We start from the raw sequence: 21814 nt of genomic DNA on the forward strand, positions 1-21814 counted from the left end.
GATGACCCAGGATAAGGCAATTGGGGTTAAGTGACTTGCCCAAGGTCACACAGCTAGTTGGTGTCAAGTGTCTGAGGTGAGATTTGAACTCAGGTCCTCCTGACTCCTGTTCTATCCACTGCACCACCTAGCTGCCCCAGTGTGAAAATATGTTTGATAAGAATGTATAAGTAGAGCCTGTATCAGATTGCATTCCATGGAAGGAAGGAGAGAAAATTTAAAACTCAAAATCTTATGGAAGTGAATGTTGAAAACTAAAAATTAATTATTTTTTTAAAAGAATAACCTTCATTTACTTCCATTTTGGTCTTCATCATTTAAGTTCTAGTGTTACTAGCTGGATGACCCTGGGAAATGTTTGCTTGTCTCAGTTTCCTTAGCTGTAAAATGGGGATAAATGGGCACCTCCCTCCCAGGGTGGCTCTATGAGGATAAAATGAGGTGATATTTGTGAGAGACTTAGGAAACCTTAAAGAGCTACATAAATGCTAGCTATCATCCTCATCATTGCCATCCCTGCAGTGAATCAATGTGGCAAAGTGAGGATTGGAAACCAGGTCTCCTGATTCTTCATCCTGTTCTTTCTAGGATTCTCTAGGCTCCAAACTCTGGAGGTCACAGTAAGCAAAAGCAAAATAAAACAATGAGAAATAAAAACACCAACCAACAAGCAGGTAGATATGCACTAGCCCTCTTTGCTTAACAACAAGAGATCTTTTCCAATAGGAGTGGAAAGGAAGTGGAATTAGAACTCCCTGTTTTAAATTCCAACTTAGCTACTTACAAGGTGTGTGGCCTTGAGGGCCTCAGTTTCCCTCTCTATTAAATGATGGGGTTGGATGAGGTGATTGCTAAGCTTCCTTTAGGTTCTGACCCTACTCTAGCAGGTGAAAAAAGGAAACTCCCCCAAAGGGCTAGATCAGACCCAGCTCCAGGGGAGGGGACCCCTGATCACCACCCACCACCTTGAGAATGAAGACAGGGTCATCTCCAGGAGAACATCTGACAGCTGGTTTGTTTCCAGTTCCCTGGGTTCTACCCAAGGTCAAAGTTACTGTTGATTTGAAGCATAATCAATACCTGGGGTGCTTAGACTCCCCTGGGGAGGGTCCCACTGGGTGTCTGATACTGCTTGACTTTGGGCCAACAGTCCCAGGAAGGTGTCTGGCTTCAGGACCCAAAACATTCCTGGAAGCCGCCATCTGTCAGTGGTTCCCCTCCCCCCCCCAAACCTCCCTCCCTTTGTCCTTGGCTTGGCTTCTCACTGTCCTTTGTCCAGTAAACACCTCAGCAGGCCCTGCAAGGCATCCATCATAGGTCACTTGCTCCAGAACTCCAGCAGGAGCAGGAACAGTGAGGCTGCAGACTTACATACTCACATATGCACGATCTACATGCATGAACAGACTGAAAACAGAACCCAGGCAAACCATTCTCCTTGGTTTCTCCAGGAAATGCCTCAAAAGCTACTCCTCGACCACGACCACCGTGCTCGCTCTTGGCCAGGAGTTAAGGAACAGCTGCTTGTGGGTCGGTCTTTTCCTCTGCATTCCTTCAACTTCTCTGCCCCCCAGCGTGGAGCCTGGCAAATTCTAGAAAGAACAAGGCGAAGACCTGTGGGCCCTGGCCTGCACTCTCGGCTCTCCGCCCCTGAGCCACTGGAGGAACGATTATAAAACTAGCATTTGGTTTGCAGAGCTCGTTACAAATACCATCTTATCCTAGCCTCACAGCAACGCTGGGAAGTTATTATTCCCCACTTTACTGCTGAGGACACGGAGGTAAACAGAGGTTCAGTGACTTGTCCAGGGTCACTTAGCTAGTGTCTGAAGCCGAACCTGAGCTCAGATCTCCCTGAATCCACATCTTGAATGTTATCCAGGTGGAGAAGAGTCTGAATATCTGGTAAGAGAGAGGGGGCAAGAGGGAGAGACACAAAAGGGCCGCCTCCTTCTGCCCTTCCCACCACGGGTGGTCCCTCCTGGATGCTCTTGGGTTTATGAACTGCTGAGCCGGTTAAAGATTTGAGTTAGAAAGAAAAATGATCATTCCTGCTTCCTTGGCTTTTGGAGGCTGATGAAGCCTGTCCCTACCGAGAACCCCAGGAAGGAGGGAGCACAGCTGCTCAGGATTCCTGCTCTGGACAAAGGCAGAACTGGGACCAAAGTCAGGCCTCCCACTACCCTGCTGGGCTCTGGGTTTGCTGTTTCAATTTGCAAATACTCTTTTCTTATTATAAATTTAGTGAATAAAGAACTCTGAACATGGAGTCAGGGAACTGGGTTCAAATCCCACCTGAGAAATTTACTGTGTTTCCTTGGGAGTCCTGAACATCTCTGGACCTCAGTTTCCCAATCTGTAAAATAAGGTTGAACTCAATGACTCTGAGATCTCTTCCAGCCCTAATTACAAGCTTTTAAAACAAAACTTGAACATCTCAATATACAAAGAAAAACCAAAAATGGAGTTATATATGCAACTGTGAGTTTTACTCAAGGATAGCCTGGTGTCCCTGCTCTCCAAGTAGCTCTTTGGTGGTGGGGTTCTGTATAATTCAGATTTAACAAGGGAGTTCCAACACTGCCCTGCTCCCTTGTGTCCCTTCTGGATCCTCTGACTCTCCCATGTGCTGATTCTTTGAAAGCCTATGGGCATTGCAGGCATTGAGGATGACTCAATGGAGAAGTTGTCATCCCTCCCTGTACACCCTGTTCCCCAACCCCATCCTGGGATTCTTGTCCTTGAACATCCAAAGAGCCCCCTTAGGAGACCCCCTGGGTGCCTCAGAGGCTCTCTCGTATTCTTCTGACATTTAAGAGCAAGTAGGGCAGTTGTGAATCTAATGTTTCTCCTTCTCATGTTCTGATCGGCCCACCTCCCTTTCCAGTCCCTCATGGTGCTTTCTATGACATTTCTTTCATTCAAATCATCCCTGTCTAGTGACCCAGTGGAGAGACTGGACCTGGAGTCAGGAAGACCTAAGTGCAAATCTGGCCTCAGACACTTACTAGCTGTGAATCCTTGGATAAGTCACTTAATCTCTATTTGCCTCACTTTTCTCATCTATAAAATGGGGATAATCCCAGGATTATTGTGAGGATGAAAATGAAATATTTGTAAAGCACTTGGCAAACTTTAAAATGCCAAACAAACGCTAATTACTATTTTTATTAATTATTATTATTTTTTGACCTGAAGATCCCTTTGTGTTCTTAAAAATGACTGAATATTCCTCCCCCAAAAGCTTTTTAATGTTTGTTAGTTATACCTAACAATTTTAACTGTAGTAGAAATTAAAACGTTTCAGTTTTATTATGAAGTAGTTCTGACTCAGTCTCAGTCACCTTAGACCAAACCTTGAGAATCACTGCTCTCAAACTTTGATATGGTTTTTCTATTTTGGAGGCAGCTGAGTAGCGTAGTGGGTAGAGTGTTGGGCTTGGAATGAGGGAGTTCTGAGTTTGAACCCAGCCTTTGATACTTCCTAGCTGTGTGACCTTGGGCTGGTCACTTTTTCTTTTTTTTTCTTGATTCTCACCTATAAAATGAGACTAAAAACAGCACCTACCTCCCAGGTTTGCTGTAACAATTAAATAAGACAATATTTATAAAGTACCTAACATGGTACATAGCACATAGTAGGTTATGAACATTATTATTACTTTTATAAGTCAATTAAAGTTACTAGAGTTAATGACATCTACATAGAGATGGAAGGGCCCCAGGGATCATAGACTCTAGTTCCCTCATTTTGCAGGTGAGGAAGCTGAGACCTGGAGAAGTTGAGGGAATTTGCCCAAAGTCATGGAGGATGTAAGCAGCAGACCTAGCATCTGAGTCCACACCTCCCACTACATTCCTCTGTCTTCCTCCTATTCCCAGATTGTTCCCCACCCCAAATGACCACCCTGTGGTGGAAAATTATTCCTTCTTTGACCTAAATTAGCTACATTGTAAAAATTAGCTTGAAGAGCACTTTTCAATTCTTTTTACCGTCTGTGGACAAAACCATCTTTTCTGCGTGGTCTTGTTTCTCTTGCATCCTTTCAGAAAACAATTTGAGAGATCTCCCCCAGCCAGGACAGCTGGGAGGTGACAAAAAGGAGGGATGGCGGGATAGGGACCATTGTTCTTCCCAGGTAGTGGACTTGAATCTCTTGGCTCATGTTTTGTCTTGGTCTGTGACCCCACCATGATAAATACCCTGAGCCATGATAAATACCCTGGATCACATTTCTATTACAACTGGAAATGCTTAAACATTTAATTAATGAGGAACGCTGAGGAGCAGGGGGAGGAAACGGAGCATCAGATGAGCAGGTCCCCAGGTGAGGGGCTGAGGGATGGGCATCCACCAGAGGCACCCCCGGGATCCTCAGAATGGCAGGAGGAGAAAAGGAAGAAGTCTTGTGGGCACTGGGCGGACCTCTCTCTCAACAGGCTTGGACCAGAGCCCCACAAGATGGGCAGGGGGGGATCCCAGATCCTCTGGGGTATTTATATTTACTGAATGCCTGTGTAAACCTCCTTCTGACCAGGCTGAGACTGGCAGCCAGAGTCTCCAAGAACCCTGGGAGTTGGGTTTTTTTTTTCTCCTGCTTGGGAAGAGACAAAGCTACTGGGGGAGGAGATGAAAGTAGAGTTTTCTCTGGCATTGGCAATGTCCCCATTTCTCTGGAGAGAGTCTTTGGGAAAGTGAGAGGGGATAAGTGGCAGTGAGTGACAATGCCTGGTACATAGCAGGCCTTTAATCAATGCATGTTGACTGAATGAATGACCTCCACGGCTTCCAAAGTGCCCTTTTCCCCTGTCTTTGATCTCTTTGGTGGATATATGCCTATAGTCATATTGCTGGGTCAAAGGGTATACACAGTGTAGGGCACACAAAATGTAGTGTAGTGACTTTTTAGGAAAAGTTCCAAACTTCTTTACAGAATAATAACAGTGAACCTTTGTATAGCTCTTCAGGGTTTACAAAGTACTTTAAAAATATCTCATTTTATACCTATAACTACCCTGGAAGGTGGATGCTATTATTACACCCCTCTTACTGATGAGAAAGCTGAGTCACAAAGAGGTTAAGTGTCACGCAGCTAGTGAAGTGTCTGAGGTGGGATTTGAACTCAGGACTTATTGACCTAGTCCAAGACATTATGTACTTTATCCAAGTCAGATTAATTCGTAGTTCCACCAACAGTCAGTCAATGAACATCTATGAAGCACCTGGTATGTGCCAGGCACTGAATTAAGGGCTAAGAATACAGACAGGAAAGAAAGAAAGAGAGAGAGAGAGAGAGAGAGAGAGAGAGAGAGAGAGAGAGAGAGAGGTAACAGCTGCCCTCACGAAGCTTACAATCTAATTATGAAAGATAACACACAAAATGAGGCTGAAGGCGGGTGGGGAGGGGGGAGCAGGGGTGGAGATGACAGAAAAGTCCGTCCCTGGGAAGAGCCCCTGGGAAGTGAAGAGCTGGCTCTCCCTCTGGAGCTCGCTGTCTGCACTCCAAGCCATGGGAGCGGCCCCAGGGACCCGGGCTGCTGACAAGGGCTGAGGTGCCCTCGCTGGAGGTTCCTGGGGCATCGGAGTCCCAGAAGCAGGTGGGAAATGAGAGAGGGACTCTGAGGTGATTTCAATATACTTTCATGATTGGGAGTATTCTTTCCAAGGTTATTGGCAACTTGCTTTTCTTCTGAGAATTATCTGTTCAGAGTCTTTGCCAGTCTCTCTCTTAGGCTACATGGGTTCTTGGACATTGGAGTGACGTTATTCAAGAGGCTTGGTTTTGTGGGGAGATGTCCGGGACAGCCAGAGGGCTACGTAGACATGGCCGGTGGGAGTGGCAGGAGCACCCTATCAGGCAGAGGCTCTGAATCTGTCACCCACAAACCCTGGAAAGATTTCAGAGCATCTGTGAATTTGGTTGGGGAAAAAGTACATCTTTATTTTCCTTTCATTATGAACACAGATAACAAAATCTGATTCAGAGAGGGCTTCCTTTGTCCACTGGACATGGAGTGGAGGCACAGGGTAAAACAGGTTAAGCCTCCACCCCATTATTTCAGGAAGTTATTGCAGTGATGCTGATAGTAGGACTCCAATTGTATACACTTTTTGTTGCTATTTGGCCCCTCAGTAGCGTCTGACTCTCCATGACCCAATTTGGGGTTTTCTTAGCCAAGATACTGAACTGGTTTGCCATTTTCTGCTCCAGCTACAGTTGAGGAAACTGAGACAAAGAGTTAAATAACTTGCCCAGGGTCACATAGCTAGTAAGTGCCTGAGGCTGGATTTGAACCCAAGTCTTTCTGATTCCAGGCTTGGCCCTCTATTCTCTGTGCCACCTTACTGCCAATTGTACCCTAGGGGGATACCATAGCTGAGATTTCTAACAGAGAAGACCCCAGACCAAGTGTCTCTAGGTGGGCTACTGTGCTAAGTAGTAAGTAGCTTATGGCAGAAAGGAAGTTCATTGGCCAGTATCACCACCCAGGGGTCCTGAATCCTATCCTGCCCAGGAAATGTTTATTTTGGCCAAGGATAGAGCAGCTAGGAATGAGTTACTGGGTATGTAAAGTAGTTTATTGAGTGGAAAAAATTTCCAAGAATTAGACACTGAAAAAGGTTAAAGTTTGATTTGTCACCCCTATATCCCCTCCCAAAAGAGACCCCCTGCCCCTAAAATAGCCATCACCTGGTGCAGAGGGAGACCTGCCAGATGCCAGAGTCTCAGTTGCTTTATGTTTCTGCTAGAGGAAGGGTCAAACTGACCTCACCATCACTGTTCACGTGAACATCCGTGAACATCTGTGAACTTTTCAACCAACATTCTTTCCACCTCCTCACTTTGACCTCAAGATATCCTGGCTCTCTCTCCCCAGAGGACACAGCATACCTTGCAACCCACTCCACTGGGGCCATTCCTTTTCCTACTCATGGACTCAGGCCAAGAAGAGACAGAGGCATACTCTTTTCCACAACCTCCCCCTGTTCCAGATCATTCTCCTACCACTGTCCTTAAATGACCCGTCTCCTCCCATGTTTTTCAGTGACTTCAGTACCTGAGTCATGGGCTTCCTTTACCCTATTCCTTGACATCAACTTTGGTGCTATTAAAAACTGACAATCTGACCACACAATTTTCCAACCACTCTAATGCCAACCAACTCATCCTTGAGTCTACATCAATCCAGATATCATCATCATCATCACCTCACCTTAGGCCTCCCCACCTCTCCAAATTATGCTCCCTCCAAGATCCAGACCTTCCAAATGCCACTCTCATAGAATCCCAGAATATCAGAATGGGGAGGGAACTCAAAACCTACCAAGGCCAAAGGTTTTGGACCATTTTTGTGATATGGGCCCCTTCGGCAGTCAGTCTACTGAAGCTTACAGACTCCTTTCTCAGAATCATGTTTTTAAATGCAAAAAATAAAATATGAGGGATAACAAAGGAAAACAATATTATTGAAACTTCCGTATCAAAATATTTTACAAAATATTTCAGGCTAAGAATCTCTGATCTAGTCTAGCCTGAGCCCAGGTCCTCTTTTCAACATACCTAACCAATGGACATCCAGTCTTCAGTGTGGGTGGATCCGTTCCTTTCTGAGTTATTTTTTCCCACTTTTCCATCATTGTTTGAAGCTTCACCTTAATAACATAAATAATTGTGCTTAAATGTGCCATTCTGTCACATTCATTCTCTGACCGCAACCTCTTAGCCCTCTACTCCTTTCCTCTTTCCAGATCATAAATCTACTCTCTGCCCTTTTGATGACTTTGAGTCCCATTATCTGTCCTCATTCTCCTGAACCATCTTGCATATTCTAATTCCACTGGTCTCCATAGGCAGCTGTGATCCATAGTTTACCATTCCAATGTTTCACAAAGTCAGGAGATACTGCTCTTTAATTTCTTAGTAATCTGCCTTTTCACTGTCCCTGACCCATGAATCTTCAGCCCTGGGTAAGCCTTAATTCTGATTTCTCTACCACTGTTCCAGGGCTCTTGAGTGATACTAGAGAAAGTCATGGAATGAAGATGATTTTATCCCCTGCCAATCCATGATACCAGCTTGGTCTTCTTGGTTCCTGGGCAGTTCTTGTACTATGTCCATTCCTCATGACTGGGCCAGATCTTTGCATCTTTCCTCTACAACCTGTGTCCTCTAACCTGGTCACCCCCTGACCTCTATTCCATAGAACTAAGAAGTTCAAGGTTATCCAAAGTTAACTTGTCAGGCTCCTCTCCTCCTTCCCTGTGGTTACAGGAGATATATCCCGCTACTCACTGAGGTCACACTATACCCGACTATGTACTCCAGGGTCTTTCCGTATGGGCCCTCTTACCAGTCCCCTCACACAACCATGCATCTTCTCCTTTTGCATTGTTGGTCTCCTGCGCCTAGGACGTTCTCCACCTTCGTGGCAGCTTCTTGGAATCCATGTTCCTTCAAAGCTCTCAGCTCAAGCTCCCACTTCCATAGTAAGACTTTCTTGATGCCTCCAGCTCTTGGTGCCCTCTCTTCCCAAATGGAGTTGTTTTCATTGTGTACATGGTCTGCACAAGGTCTTGAAGTAGAGTGTTGGACTTGGAGTCAGGAAGACCAGAGTTTGAATCTTCCCTCATGTTCTTACTAGCTGTACCACCCCGGCAAGTCATGGAAGCTCTCTTAGTCTCCGGTTCCTCACCTGTAAACTGAGGATTAATCATGACCCCTCCTGGCAGGATTGCTGTGAGAATGAACTGAACCAGCAGCTGTAAGATGCTTCAAAAACTTTAAAGTGCTATGGAAATGTTAGTTACTATTATTATTGCAGGTTGTCTCCCCCACTAGGTATTTGTATATCGTATATTATTGTATATAATAGAATCATATCTCATATAGTACATAAATACAAGGCATTATATGTTGTATAATTTTAAATAATATTTATGCAGCACTGTAAAGTTTTCAAAGTGTTTTGCATCCGTTATTTCATTTGAGCCTTATATCAACCCTATGAGATGGATATTATTATCTCCAGTTTACAGATGGAGAAACTGAGGCTGAGAGAGCTGCAGTGACTTACTATCTCAGGATCCTACAACTATGAAGTGTCTGAGGCAGGTCTAGAACTCAGGTCCTTCTGACTTCCAGTCCAACATATCCATGCCACCCATATAAGCCCCCTCTAGGTATAATGTTGTCTCCTGGAGCGTAGCAAGTATTTAACTTTTGTCTTTGTCTCCCCAGTGCCGAGCACAGGGCCTGGCACTCAGTAGATGCTTAATAAATGCTTGTTGATTAATTGGTCAATTAGGTTCCTTCCCTGCCTTTCACTCTTGATTGTGTCTTTTCTGTCTCCTCCAAGCCCATTTCCTGGGATCATCCCTTTTCTTTGGTGCATCCTCACTCTCTCTCTTTTGTTACCTGTGTCACCCCTTCCTATGGAAATATTGAGTTCGAGCTATTGTTTGGAAAGTCTTCCTTCGGCCTTTCTAGCCCATCTAGCTAAGCTAATATCTTGTCTTTGTCTTCCCTTTCCTGGTAAATTTACTACTCCTCCATACTCCCCAATTCTCTCCCATTCCCTTCTCTATTCTCTCTTCCCTCCTTTGTAATGCAGATTCTCTCTCCAACACTGAGGAAATGCCTGTCTTCGAGGTCAAGGATGATTCACTAATCACCAAATCTCTTGTCCTTCAGTTATCCTCCATCTTTCTGTAACTCCTGACGCCATTAACCAGCTCCTCCTCCTGAGGATGCTCTCTCTCATTGACTTCAGACCCTCCTACCTTTGTAGCAATTCCCTCTTCTCTTTCTCTGATCTTGCATCTTCTTCCAAACCCTTTAATGTGGGTGTTCTTCAGGACTCCTAGTATGTGTAAACACAAGTCTGTGTTGAAGGAGACAGGTCTTGGAACAGAAGTGGACAGAGAGATGATGCCAAAGTCATGGGCCAGAATTTCAAGTCATGGAACTGAATGAGCCAGAGGCACTGTTATAAAATCATTAAGTCTCAAGGTCAGAGAACTCAGAGATCATCTAACCTAACGCATAGCTCAACAGGAATGCCCTCTAAAGTAGTTCTGATGAGTGGGCATACAAGTTATGTAAGAAGACTTCTTAGCAGTGTGCAAGTATTTGGCTGAGAATAGGCATGTTCACATAAATTCAGTTTACAGTTGGTGTGGCTTCCATTTTCCTTCCTTCCTCATGGCATTTATTCATAATTGTGTAGTTAGAATTTAGATTTTTTGTGTTTTCCTATTTTCCCAGAACTGGATTCTCCCCAAGAGTCTGTGGTCATGGAAGAATACCTAAATTTCTTTTCAGCTCCTTGAAATTTGCTTTCTTAAAGTCTAGGACTCATGTCAATTAGATTCAACAAGAATTTATTGAGTAGCTACTTCATATTGGGTACAGGGGATAAAAAGACAAAAATAAAGCCTGGGGTCTCCTTCAAGTCCCTTATTCAATGAGGGGAAGCAGCATAGACATCAATAAGTATATATGAAGCCTATTCAGGTCAAATACAGTGATTTCCATGGCTGTGCTGGGGAAACCTAACAGATGGGGATGTCATGGAGGGTCTCTTGTAGAATGTGGTTTCTGAGCTGGGCTTTGAATGAAGGTGGAACTTCTATAAGGCAACAGTAAGGAAGGAGTGCATTCCTGGGGTGGGATAGGAATTGGAAGGTTATGCATAGCAGGGAAATATGTATAATTGGCCTGGAAAATTGGTGAGAGCCAGATTGTGAAAAGCTATAAATGCCAACTAGAAATGCTTTGATTTCATCCTAGAGGTGATAGGGAGCCTTGAAAAGCCTGGACCAGTTCTGGGAAAGCGGTCACCCTTGACTGTTAAGAAAGCCAGTGATGAAGGAGCCCAGCTTTCAGTAGAGCTTTGCTTACCTGCCCCTCTTTCCCTTCTGTACAGTGCAGTTGGGATGAAGGGTGGGAGGGATTTTCTCTCTCTTCCGTCTGCAATAGCAATGGCATCTTGTGGCACAACAGCCTGTCCCACTGGTCAGCCATTAATGACCTGCACAGAGTAGGCCCAGAGACTGGAGCTAGGGAGTCCAGGGGGGGAGGGGAGAGGGCCAGCCCAGGGAGCCCAGTGGAGCAGGAAGCTCAGGGGGAGATGTCAGGAGTAGGAAGGGTCACAAAATGAGACATCAAGGTCATGTAGCATCAGAAGGGAGCTTTGAGCATGTATGGTCTCCCCATGAGCATCCTGGGCATACTGTGTGTGCCCATGTTCTCACCGATGCTGTGTGGATGGATTGGAGAGTACAACCCAGGTTTATGGGGGAAATGTTTCCTCACTACTGTTCATTCCACACTATTTCAGCAAATGTATTTACTTTACGCTAATGATGTCAACCTGTTAATTATTAAGAGGGGGAATTTGCAAGCTACATTTTTGTATATTTAAAGTGGCAAAGTGAATAGAACAGTGAGCCAGGAGTCAGGAAGATGTGAGTTCCTGTCTGGCCTCAAACATTTACTAGCTTGTGACCCTGGGCAAGCCACTTAACCCTATTTGCCTCAGTTTTCTCATTTGTAAAATGAGCTTGAGAATGAAATGGAAAGGCACTCCAGTATCTTTACCAAGAAAATCCCGAAAGGGATCACATAGAATCAGACACAATACACAGCTAGTACGGGCCAGAGTGAGGACTTGAACCAGAGATTCCTACCTATGATGTCAGGAGTCTACACCATAGCATCTCCATAAATCTTTTTTTCTATCAACACAGTGGAGACTTGAGTTTCCCACAAATAACTGCAAGGTGTCACACAATTGCATTAAGTGCTTATAGTTTTCAAGCAGAAGCCACTGGAAGATGCTCCAGAACCCTAGGACACTCTCTGGGAAGGGCAGGGGCAGAGCAGCAGCCACCAGCCCTTTGCTCACCCCTACTGCTGGGAGAGGGCTGGGTGGTCTACCCTGCATCTTTGATGCCATTTGCAATGCATGGAAGAAATACCCACGGCGTGGTGGTGCCAGACCATACTAATCTGCTGTAAATTCCTGTCTCCTTTCTATAAAACTCTTCAGAGGTCCAACTTGGGTCTTGGCAAGTCAGGATGCTGGAATTTTTAGAACATCTAAGAAGCTGGAAATTTGAGCTGCTTTTCGATCCTGGGTTTTAGATGGTTTGCGATGGAAATCAACCCTTTGTTTCAGCCTCAGCCATGGGGATCAGCCATCCCAGCAGTGCCATTCTGCTCTGTGACTTTAAAAACGACTATGTCCTCCCCTCAAACACATTTCTGCCAACCCAGGGTTTAGGGAGCTACAGTATTAAACAAAAGTTACTCTTCTAGATAGGGCTAGAAGCAGGGTTTCATAGGAACGTGGCACCAGAAATAACTCGGTGGTCACACACACAAATGGAAGTGTTTACTAAAAGAGAAGTGTTGGGTGGTACCTAAGTGGGAGATGCCCTAGTCTTGTGTTCTCTTAACAAGGAAGCATGATGAAAGCCCAGTGGGAAGAGGGCTGGCTCTAGAATTAGAGGATCCGGGCACAAGTCCTAGCTAGGCCACTGACTTTGGGCAAGTCTTCCCATCCATCAAACCAGAGAAGTTGGACTGGATGGCCTAGGCATGGTGGACTTGGAGTCAGGAAGACCTGAATTCAAATTCAGCCTTAGATACCTACTAACCGAGTGGACAAGTCACTTGCCTTCTCTCTCTCTCAGTTTCCTCATCTATAAAGTGGAATAGCAATGGCATCTATATCCCAGGGTTGCTAAGAGCAAAGAATGAAATATTTGCAAAATGCTACGCGACCCTTAAAATGTTACATAGAGCATAGTATTTATTATTGTTATTGCAGTTCTAAATCTATGATTCCTTTGTAATACTAAGAAGAATTGTCATTGTAGGCAATGAAAGAAATGATGTGGCCCCAGCTCCACAGCCAGTGAATGGTGGAGTTGTGCCTAGAACCCATGTCTCCTGATTTCCAGGCCAGGTCTCTCTCCACCATCCTGTGTGCACTAAGTCCCAAAACGTATTAATAACCACACATTCCACAGAGGCAGAGGCATAACTAGGAATGTTTTCTCCTGGGAAAAAAATAGTTGAAGGTAATGGGAGGGGTATCACAGAGAAGAACTAAACCATGGGCAAAGGCGGTGGTCCATCCCATCCCCTTTACTGAACATCCTACGTTCTATTCTGCTGCCTTCTCCTGTGACTTGCTCCTAACCCCTAGCCTCTCTTGGGGTTGGGGAAAGGCAGACACAGGACTTCCTCCCTGACCAAACAGCTCTGAACAAGTTCCTCAGTTAATCAAGAGAGTGACAAAGTTACTTGGCCCCACCTGGAGGAAGACATCTCTCCGCACCTGGGGCAGATCCCTGACTGCTGCCCTGGGTGCAAATATTTGTGAAGGAAACAGAAAAAAAAATGAGCAACAAATAGTGTGAAATCACTCACTTTTCTAGCCCTCTCATTCAATTGTGTTCAATTCACTTCAATTCAACAAACATTTACTGGGGCAAATAGTTTTTGATGAGAGGACAATTATCCAACAAACATCAATAAATTCTTACTGTGCCAAGAAATCATGTAAAATAATTAGATACAAATAAGATATAGAGAGTTGACGAAAGGTAATCTTAGAGAGGACTTCACAGTAGCTGATTGGATTGTGGAAATGGTAGAACTGCTTGGCCCAGCAGAAAACCAGTAAAAACTCAATAACAGATGAAAACAACCTATCAGAAGACAGACCAGTCCTCTGGTAGAACATAGCCCCAAAAATGTCATGCTCCACTGGAAACTTCATGAGGACTCTACAAAGGAAGAAAAGGGCCAGGAGTTGGAAGGTACCCATTGTACCTACACTCTATTTATAAATATGTCTCACTACAATGATACTTTAGGCTTTGTTCCACACTACCCTCATTTGGGGGAGGGGGAAAGGGAAATGTTTTGTATCAAATGATCTTATTATTCCTTTTAAATAAATCCATTTTCTAAAAGCTAATAAAGTTTAATTGGTTGGGTGATAATGGGGAGAACACTGATGGGAGCTCAGGAGGAAAGTATTAGAAACCACAAATCCCTTGTAATTACTCTTATAAGCCTGAGACAAATAGACAGCAATTGCAGCCTGTGAGTATGAGTGGGGAAAGGGACCTCACAGGGCACTAGATCATATTACTGCTGAGGATTGATATCTATCTCACCATCTATAGATTCTTTCCTCCTTTTAGAAAATTAGGATATTTGCCCATTTTACATCCTCTTTACATCCTCCCATTGTCAGGGGATTCTGAGATCATGCTCTTTCAGTAACCTACGTCTAATTCATCTAGATCTGGAGGCTTCGTAACATTTGAATTCAGCAGTTTTCTGATGCCATGGGAGATGGTGGAGTAAGCTTTCATTTTACAGACTCATAGGACATCAGAGTTGGGAAGGTCTTCAGAGGATAGAGGGTTCATGGAATAAAGGATATCAGAGCTGGGATGGCTCTTAGAATTTAACAATGTAGAGCTGGGTGGAATTTAGACTAGAGAGTATCAGAGCTGCAAAGGACCTCAGAGCATGGAATGTCAGGGCTAAGAATGACCTACAAGTCATCTACTCTAATCCGCTCATTTTGCAGATGGGAAACTAAGGTCCAAGGATTTGGCCAAGGACAACACAATGAATTGTCTCCAAATCCCACTGTAAGGTGGGCTCTACCTTTTAGACAGGGAGCTCCATTTCAGGGCATATAATGTGGTTCGCATGTGCTGATTCTCTTTGGTATTATAGCTGCCTGTCCATTAACTATACAAAAGCAGGAACCTTCTGGTCCGTAGGTCATTTAGGTTTATTCATTTTGTGGTATAAGTAGCAAGAGGAGAGACTTCTGATGTATTTATTAATGGGGGAAAAAGCACATCAACAAATAATTCTGAGCAAGTTCCTCAGTTAATCAATAGTTACAAAGCCTTTGCCATCGATGAAGGTGACTGCTTACGAATCAGCTGACATCCTTGGGTGGCTGTAAACAAAGTGAACTGGACAACTCTAGATTCCCTCATCCCCAAGTTTGGTCTTTGCTGTTCTCTTGGGCTGTTTGCAGAGTTCAGCAGGCAGGGAGAGGTCTCTCACTTCTCCCACTCCCATTGCAGAAGCATCTTGCAGCAGCATCCAGAGGACTCCAGGGACGGAATGTGGAGCTGGATGGAGCTGCTGGTGAGAGAGCCAGAAGCCTGGACCCACGACCTGACCCTCAAGACATGGCAGCACTCAGGTGGGGGTGGAGGAGGGAGCTCCTTTCAGTCACTCCTGGGGAGGGGGCTCTGGTTCTTCTCAAAATTGCACAGAAGTATACCAGGTCAGTATTTCAGCTGAACTTGAATTTGGTAGTGGCTGAGACCACAGTCAAGCATCAGAGCCTTTGGAGTGACCCAGGAGGAGGCCAAGGGTCCCCACTGAGCAACTGAACCGACAGTCAAAACACTTGCGAGGAGGAGCCTGAGGTTCTCTGTAGGGCCCCACTCCTAAACTGACAGCTCATGAGCCCCCTCTGGTGTGCAGTCTTTGGTAGCTTGCCACCGAAGTGTCCCTGCAATGCAGCCTTTCCCTCAAGAAGGGATCTTTCAAGGTCTTTTAGCTCCCAGGTCCAGGGAGTTACTCAAGCCTAGGATATTAAACCTGGGAGGACCTAGAAAATCTAGAACATTAGAATTGGGGTGACGTTGAGAATATAACACATCAGATCTAGAAGAGACTTTAGACTACAGAACGCTCCCCAGAGGGGACCTCAGCACATAGGAAGACAGAGCTGGCATGGAGCTTATAAAAAGGAATGCCAGGGGTTCTCTCGGCCCTCCAGTGGGTCATACCCAAAGCTGAAGGCTGGAGCCAGCCAACTGAGCTGGACCTCACTTTCCTAACGCCAGCCAGCAGGCATTAAATGTCACTTTTAAAAATTCTTTTCTTTAGTTGTGTTCTTTGAAATGTCTACTCTGAATAAAAGGGAGAACATTTTTTTCAGTTCTCTTGAATTCTTATCCTGTCCCTTGTTTCTTGATATCTTTAATACATATATCAAGCTCATTCGGGATTGCTGAAAAAATGGAACAACAGAAATAACCCTGTCTGATGACCCTCTGATAAACATCAGGGTAGGTTTAAACAGGGACATGTGTGCTCCACAAAGCCCAAAGTGCTCACCACATACTCAACGCAGGACCTGGGTCTGAGGGATCTCCCCTTCGATGCTCCTGCTTGTGCATGACATTCTGTTGAGTGAATCAAGGCCCAGAACCTCTTGCCATCACCCAAAGGGGTCAGGCAGTCCATCCACATAGGAATGACAAAGTGAATGAAAAACATTTATTGTCCGGAATTAAACATGGATCTGAATTATCCGTATAAAGAGTGTCTGTCAGTATGTATGTCAGGGGAAAACAGTGCAGGTGCATAAGAAGCTTGGCTTAAATTGAAAAGGAAGATGAAGCTGATACAGGGAATTTATTTTGCTTGATGATACATATTTGTTGCAAGTGTTTGCTTTTTTTTTAACAGGGAGCAAGAAAACAGGTTTTTATTCACTGAAAAAAATATATTTTTAGAAGGAAAAGGGAAGTGGGTTGGATTAATTTGTGAGAAATGTCAAAAATTGTTTCCTGACCCTGAGCTTCCCCAATCGCCAAGGCCATCTTTTCAGTATAAACCAAGGGTGGGAATCCTGTGGTCTCGAGGTCACATGTGGCCTTTTAGGTACTTAACTTTGGTCTTTTGACTAAATTCAATTCAAAAAGCCATACTTAAGGATCTAGAAGGCCACAGATGACCTCCAGACCACAGGTTCCCCATCCCCGGACAAACATTTTACCCACGTTACTCAACACAGAGGTTGGAACCCCACTGCCTCTGCAGAACTCAAGATGAGAAGCCCAGGCGGGCAGAGTGGGGGGTAGAGGTGAGCAGGTGGAAACTCAAAGAGAGACTGTGAATAAAGACAAGAGTAGGGCCATTGTCATCAAGGAATATTAGAATGGGAAGAAAAGTTGGGCTGGTCACCTGGCAAGAGCAAGGGATGTCAAGGGGACTGCAGGTGGCATTGCATTCCTCCATGATGTCAGAAGAAATTGAGGAAGGCTGCCAGCTCATTAAGTGAGTGGTCCCTGGGGATGGATTTAGGGGAAGACAGAAGCCAAAGTCTCAATGGATGGGCAGACCCCTCCTCTGGGGCTCTCAAATGGATGAGCTCACGTATTGGTTTGAATATCATGCCCCGGGCCACACCGAAAACCACCCTTTGGGAGCTTCCCTGGGAAAGACCAGAGGTGAGGGAACTCAGGGACTTTTGTCCCGACCATGCCTCCTCAACTGCCCACCGCAACTCTCTGCCCTCCCTACATACACATTCATACTCTGTGGGGAAGACTCTCTGCAAGTCTGAATTTTTACCTTCTCTTTTTTTCTATCTGCCTGAATTCCCCCTCCCTTAACCTTAAGGTAATTTATTCTCCTTACCTTTGTCCCAGCCCTTCCTCCCTCCCCCTTGCTCCCCTCATAGGCCATAATGCATAAACTAAGTTTGTCAGTATTTTTGTAATGATAGCACATTGGCTTCCTCTTCCTCATTTGAGTTTTATGTTTGATAGTCTCTACTCTAAAAACAAAAAAAGAACCACTCAGAGGTGTTTTATGTTATGCGTCTGTTGGGGGGTGGGGGGGTGGGGGTGGGAGGCGGGCATCTGGAACCACATGATTCGGGAGGTGAAAGTGAGGCTGGTGACTTTGCACAGCTCTTCCCCTGGCTTAAATTCAATTCATTTGCCCGCCGTGGCATCTCCTTGCTGACGTCTTGGTCCTCTTCAAGAACAAAGGGCAAACAACATCCCTTGGAGCCATTGTGACAGAGGAAAGGTACAAGTTTTAAGTCAAGAATCTAGGTTCAAATGTCACTTCTGGCAGTTATTTCCTTGTGGCCTATACCTAGGGCCTCAGTTTTCTCCTCCGTAAAATAAGAGAGTTGGATCAGATGGCCTCTGAGGGCCTTCCTAGTTCTCAATCTGTGATCCTACTGGTTGTATGTCCTGGGGCAAGACCTTCATTCTCCTTGGGTCTCAGTTTCCCCCTCCATCAAAGAGACATTTAGACTAGAGAACTTTAGCTATCTCTTCCATTCCCCTCAGCAATGGCTCCTGGCCCTCAGGAGAAGACTCTCCATCCCTGCCACCCTGGGTCCCTTCTGGTTGCAAACTAACTGTAGAATGTCTTGAAAGCTCTTCCAGGAACAGAATAAATTAATTCCTTATGGAAATATAAGTCTACTGTCACTTTGCCAGTCTTAGATTTCTGAGGGAACTGAGTGCTTCTGCCCCACTGACTGATCTTTTCACTGTACACACGTGTTGGGGGTGGAAGCGATTGGAGGTGGAGGTGGAGGAGGTCAGGAAGAGAGTTCAAAGAAAGAACTGGACTTTTGACAAACCCAACCGTGGCAAGAGTTCCCATCGTTCAAAGTTAGGGCATACACAGGAGCAGAAGCTTTGGGCGTGAATGTGACTGGCGTGCCTTTGCCAGCTGGTTCCAGAGAGAATCATTTTGGGGGAAATCCAGCTCCTTTTACCAATGCACAGAAACAAAAAGAAGCTGGTTGCGGTACTCCGGAGAGCCTCTTCAAGCTCTGTTAGCTGCAAGCTTCACTTCTTCATTCATCAGCTACTTCCTGTTTTCTTGAGTCAAGGGTTTTCCAGTAGACTTTCTTTTAACCTAAAAGGACAATGGAATGATTCCGACTGATCTGGTGAAAGTCCAGAAGGTGAGCTCCAGGGGAGAAGTGAGTCGCTACCTTCAGGCCACAGGAGATACAACATGCGATGCTGGACTGGGAGTCAGAGGAAAAGGATCCAAATTCTGGTTCTGTCAATTGTTAGCTGTTTGGCTTCAGAAATGACATTTTAGCTTGTTGGGCCTCAGTTTCCTTTAGTGTAAAATGAGAAAAAAGGATTCCAGGACCTTTAAAGTTCCTTTTACTTCTAAAATCTGTGATTCTGTGCCTATGACCAAATGAAATAATATATGGAAAGCAGTTAGCAAACCTTCCAGCTCTCTGTGGGTGCTAATTATTATTAATTATTATTATTAGTCATCATTATTATTAGCATTCCTTTTAAATGATCTGGACTGGTGCTTTCCACACAGGGAATTCCCAAGACATAACTCTCTCCCAGTGTCTGCCGATGCCTTCTCTGCCACATTCTTAATGAGTTACCTGGGGCACCAAGAGGTTTAGTGACTTGCCACAGCTAATATGTGACAAAAGTGTAGGGTGTAAGGTGTGTTCAGGGAGGACCAGTACCTTTGGTGTGATGGCCCCTTTCGGGGCTCTTTCAACCTTTGATATCCACCTGTTCCCCCTAACTCTCACCTGTGGCTCCAAGAAGCTGCAGCATGCGCAGCGGCCACACCTCGGTAAACCGTTTCGGCAGACAGGACAAACCAGGTTGAGGGGTTCTCAAACCTATTGGTGAGTTAGGGGGGTGTCTACCCCAAGCATGTGAAGACTTCCTCTGGTGGAATGGGCGGATGAGAACAGTTTGTTCCAACGGCCATGAAAGCAGATGAAGCAGGCGATGTGGAGCGCTTAGAGCTTGGTAAGACACCAAAGACACCAAGGTCATTCACTGCATCCTCAGCCATCGCCAGCTGTCTTGATTCTGTCCTGCCACTGGAGTATGACGACTCAGGAGGAGAGAATGAGACTGACAACTTCATGCAACTCTGCCTCACTTAAATCCAAATTATGCATGAATCAAAAGACATCACCCATACCATTTCACTATTATGCCTCAAAGTCCTGTGGTGACAGGCAAGTGATGAAGCAGCAGGTGCAGATACACTGGGAGCTGTAGTCACGATCCCACACACAGGCGGCCCAGGCCATAGGGTCATTCCTCACTGGAAACAGCAGTGGGACTTGTCAGCCCCCGGGTGTCTGAGCAGCCTTTTAAGTTTCGCACTGCTTACCTCCTGGTGTGGGGAAGAGGGCTAGAAAAGGTGCCTTAAACATTCCTACTTGCCCACTCTGGCCTGATTACCTCGGCAGGCAGGGAATCCCACTGTGAGGTCAAAACACCAAATGTACGAAAACATCTGGTGTGGAAAATAATAAATGCAAAAAGCAGCACACCGACTAGTCCAACAATGTGTCTTTAGTCAGCTTGGTGCTGACTATCTGATGACTGTGACTACTGACTTTAGTGGTACCTCAGCTTGGCTGAAGAGGTGACTTAGAATGGCCCAGACCGGGAGAATCTAATTGTTTGATTAAATAGGCCTCATTAATAATGTCTTGGTGTTGTCAGGGAGGTTAACGTACTGCAAAGGGCTGCTGCTGGGCCAGGCAGAAATCACCCACTTCCTTCTTTGTTGACCCCCATAAGTTTACCCAGACCCTGTGACTGGCAGGATGAACATTTACTAAAAAGCAAGAGAGTTGGGGAAGGGACGTGGAGGCCACAGGGGGTGGCAGGGCTAGCCACCCTGGAGCCTGCGTCCTACCAAAGAACTGCTGGGCTGGAGGCTGTGTCTCTGACAGCCTCCCCCAGGCCCAATTAAAACTAGACACCAAGATTTCTCCAGCCTCTTCTCTCTCCTCTTTGCTCCTCCCTCTCTCCTGGAGAACGTGTGATTTTCCCAAATTTTGTCTCCATTCCTCGAAAGCTGATTTATCGTTCAGTCTTACTTTGTCTTCTAGGGTGGCAATCATGACAAACATGATTAACTCTTGCTAATCCACATCTGTTATTTCTCATACTCAATGGTGAGGGTCCATAAGGGAACAGGAGGGTTCAGAGAAAGATTTACAATGGGGGCATTTAGCCAGAGAAGTTCTCTGGTTGGGGGCTTAGATTTATTTTTACAATAGCCAAAGGTAATACAAACAGGGCTCTCCTCACAGACAGTGAGTTAGCAGTCTTGCTTAGGGTGGAGGTGGAGGTGAGTGGGGGTGGCTGTAGCTAACTGGGCTGGTACTAGAGGCATATGGGGTGGGGGTGGGAGTCTAGGTCTTCAATATTTTTCTTCCCATTATCCCAAGTCCTGGTTTGAAAGAAAAACTCTTTATAGAGGAGAGGCACCAAGGAAGTGCCTGGAAAGACACTTAGAGGGAGGGGCTGAGTGAGGAACTGTCCAGACCCTATAAAGAGGGTGGGAGAGGTAGTAGGAAAGAGAGCTCTGAGCACCCTGCTCACCACCTCTGGATCATTACTAGAATGATAATAGCCCACATTCATATAGCACTTTAAGGTTGGTAAACCTGCCCACGGTCACTCAGGCACCAAGGGTGAGAAGTAGGCATCCGCACAGGTCTCTCCCCTCACTCTATCTTCATCATGTTCTTGTTACATTGACTGCAAGTGAGAGCTTAGAAGTTCCACTGGACGTTGATGTCCATTGACAAATGTGCAGGGAGAGGAAACAGCAACTCCTGTTTCTCTCCAGCTGTAAGGTCTGCAAAGGGCTTTCCTCCCTATCACCCCGTGAAGTATGCTTTGCAAGAGGTATTTTGCTCTAATTTCCATTTTACGGATAAAGAAACTAAGGAGATTAGGAGAGATGAGTAACTTGCCCATGGGTAGTCCACTGAAGAAGTGACAAGTCCAGATATGAACACACACCTCTGGAGGCTGAGTCCAGGACTTCTCCTCCTTTCCCTCCCCCTTCCACACTTCTCTCTTTCCTTCCCCTTCCTTTTTCTCTATTTGCTGCTTCTGCCAAGGACAATGCTGTTGCTGAAGAGGCAGTTCTGAAAAACTCTTGTGGTCCAAAGGGAATCCTATTGTAAATGAAAG

General features: G+C 45.4%; 1 long non-coding RNA gene across 1 annotated transcript; it reads left to right on the plus strand.

Annotated features, from left to right (window-relative positions):
• The first annotated feature begins 1283 nt into the window (after nucleotides 1–1283).
• On the plus strand, nucleotides 1284–15998 carry LOC140530258 (uncharacterized). The gene is made up of 2 exons (XR_011975878.1): nucleotides 1284–1905; nucleotides 15131–15998. It is a non-coding gene; the product is annotated as an uncharacterized lncRNA (long non-coding RNA).
• The last annotated feature ends 5816 nt before the right edge of the window (nucleotides 15999–21814 follow it).

The sequence above is a fragment of the Notamacropus eugenii genome, chromosome 2, assembly GCF_028372415.1.
Source record: "Notamacropus eugenii isolate mMacEug1 chromosome 2, mMacEug1.pri_v2, whole genome shotgun sequence".
Taxonomy (NCBI): Eukaryota; Metazoa; Chordata; class Mammalia; order Diprotodontia; family Macropodidae; genus Notamacropus; species Notamacropus eugenii.